The sequence below is a fragment of the Callospermophilus lateralis genome, chromosome 6 (assembly GCF_048772815.1).
Source record: "Callospermophilus lateralis isolate mCalLat2 chromosome 6, mCalLat2.hap1, whole genome shotgun sequence".
NCBI classification, from domain to species: Eukaryota; Metazoa; Chordata; class Mammalia; order Rodentia; family Sciuridae; genus Callospermophilus; species Callospermophilus lateralis.
Genome location: NC_135310.1, coordinates 130015689 through 130018698, shown reverse-complemented (window position 1 = coordinate 130018698; position 3010 = coordinate 130015689). Strand labels below are relative to the sequence as shown.

Below are 3010 nucleotides of genomic sequence, written 5' to 3'. Positions count from 1 at the left end.
ACACAGAGACAAACCAAAAAGAAAACAAAACCAGGCATCCAGGAAAAAAAGATAATATAAAATGTAATGTTCTCCCATATGTACATAAGTAATTTATTTTAGTTTACTTAGTTACTGAAGTTTATAAATGATATGTCGCCTATCATTGCTTTTAAATCTTGGAGTCAGAACAGGTGATTTGGGAAAATAAGTCAGGAGGATTGTAAATTTGAGGTGAGCCTCAGCAACTTATTGAGGACCTAAACAACTTAGCGAGACAATGTCTCAAAATAAAAAAAAAAAACGAAAGGCTGGGGATGTGGCTCAGTTGTTAAACACCCCTTGGTTTAATCCCCAGTATGCTACCACCACTCCTCAAAAAAGAATAAGAACACATGTTAAAATATACATAGTGTAGAGAATAAAATGTTAGGCTACTTATATATTCTAGAAATGTATCTGATTAACTCTGTCTAGATTGAATATAATTATTAACTTTTAGAGATAGGTATCAGACCATAGAAAAAAAAGTTTAATTTAAAAGTTAGCACAGTTTTCCAAAAAAACCCCAATATATTATCATAAGTTGAAATCAATAGGATCATTTTATAAAATTACACTATAGAAATAATACTGCATTAATTCACATTAATTTTCTTATTCCATAAATATATACTAAAAGCCTAACTGGTTTCAAACTAGTAATATTCTCTTTCTGAAAATGTTAGGATATTCATATAATAAAGTTTCACAAATAATGGAGAAAATAATTAGTTTGGGCTGTCACCTTTAAAAAGTCTTTAATAAATATCTTCTTATTTCTATCATGAAATATTCTTCCACGATATCTATCATAATACAGAAGTTAAAGACTTAAGTTACAAAGATGCTTTACTCAAGATATTAATGTCAACTTTCATTGACTAAAGGAAAAGTTTTCACAAAGTGCTTAAGATAATTACCAGCTGATAGATTTTATTGTCTGAACCCCCCAAAATATAAATACAAAAGTAAATATCAGAAAAGACTTAATATGCAAAGTAATTATTAATGTTTTATTACATAACATACAAACCAAAATTTATCTGAATCTGTGTGTGCAGGACTTTATGATGATTATGCATTGCATTTAAAATGCAAAACTAGATTATTGAAGTTGCTTCTATGTGGCTTCAGAAGAAAATTCATTTAAGTTTTTTTACATGTTTTTAATGTAAAGTAAAAATATAAATTATTAATGACCTTTTCTCCTATACATATGCCCATGATTAAAGGCACAAAAACTAAGTAGTATGTTACAACATTGCTTGCATTAATAAAATGTTTGCAAATAAGAAGTATTATGTTAATTCATCACTATGATCTAAGATTTACTTAACTCCATAAAAATTAAAGACAATTAGAAAACACATTTCATTACTTTATTTATTCTAATATAGGTCTCTTCAAATGTCTCTTTACTTTCCCAGCTTCATGATGAACTCTCATCAGCTTCTTCAGTGCATCCTTCATGTCCTTATTCCTTAAGGTGTAAATGAGCGGGTTGAGACTTGGAGTAATGATGGTGTAAAAGAGGGTAAAGAACTTTCCTTGGTCCTTGGAAGCATTGTTACCTGGTTGTAGGTACAAGTAGATAATAGCTCCATAGAACATGAACACAACAGTGAGATGAGATTCACAGGTATTCATTGCTTTGCATTGGCCAGCTTTAGATTTCATTTTTAGCACAGCTTTGGCAATGCAGCCATAGGATATAAGGATAAGGATGAGAGGTGTGAGGACAATGATAATGCCTAAAGCAAACACAGACATTTCTACTGGTGCTGTGTCTACACAAGCTATCTTGACCATAGCTGGCAACTCACACAAGAAATGATCCAGAAGGTTGTTTCCACACCTAGGCAAATTCAGGGTGAGTGTACATAACACTACACAATTGGACAAACTAATACTCCAGACTACAACAATCATCTTGAGACATAGACAAGGGTTCATGGTTATCAAATAATGCAAAGGCTTACAAATAGCTGTAAAATGGTCATAGGACATGACAGCCAGGAGAAGGCACTAAATGGAGCCGAACCACATGTAAACATAGAGTTGAATGACACAACCCACACAGCTGATTGTCTTTGTGGGTGCCCACAAGTTGACCAGCATCTGAGGGACAATGGTGGTTGTGAAACACAGATCTAAAATGTTGGGAGCCATCAGCCAAGTAGGTATGACAATTTCCTTGCCAGCGTACCCCCATGTTTCTTTAGTGGAAGGACTCGTGGAAATAGGACATTTTGCAGCGACATTGCATGTAAGGTGACCTTGCTCAAGGACCAGGGCGGATCCGTGTTTAGGGTGTTCCCGGTTTAGGATAACCTGAGTTTAGGGCATTCCCCATTTAGAATAGGGTGTATCCTGCTGCCTGAGTTCCCCTTGAGTTCTCACGGGATTCAGAATATATTTGGGAGACAGAAGCCCAGTGGGTGTGGAATTGGGCAGAGAACGTGGATTTCCCCAGAACGTGTTTGTAGATGGCCGGTGTGAGTTCAGGAATAAAGAATTGCTGTTTGAATCTACAAAGCTGTGAGTGGCTCATGATTTGTGCCCAGCCAGACTGTGGCACTAGAAAAGATAAATTCCTGAGGAAAAAGTACATTGGTGTGTGGAGGCGGGAATCCAGGAGAGATGCAAGAAAGATGGCTGTGTTTCCCATCAATGTGATACAATAGAAGATGGTGACAACTCCTGACAGGATCATCTCCAGTTTAGGATGGTCAGAGAAGCCCAGCAGAATAAAACCATGTGAAAAACTATAATTTCTTTGGTCCATTGTTCTTTGATATTTAAATCCTTGATTGAAAACAAGAGGAGTAGGAAGGGGGATAGGAGGAGGAGAAGGAAGAAACAGAAGTGGGGGAAAAGGAAGGTGAATGAGGAGGAGGAAAAGAAGGAGGACAAGAAGAGATGAAGAAAGCAAAATCAAGAGAAAGAGGAAACAAGAAGGAGGAGGAAGAGGAGAGAGAAGAAAGAAATA

The 3010-nt window shown here is 35.8% G+C and overlaps 1 pseudogene; it reads right to left on the bottom strand.

The window, feature by feature from the left end:
* Positions 1-1404: 1404 nt before the first annotated feature.
* Positions 1405-2806, bottom strand: LOC143402106 (olfactory receptor 2W1-like; annotated as a pseudogene).
* Positions 2807-3010: the final 204 nt, after the last annotated feature.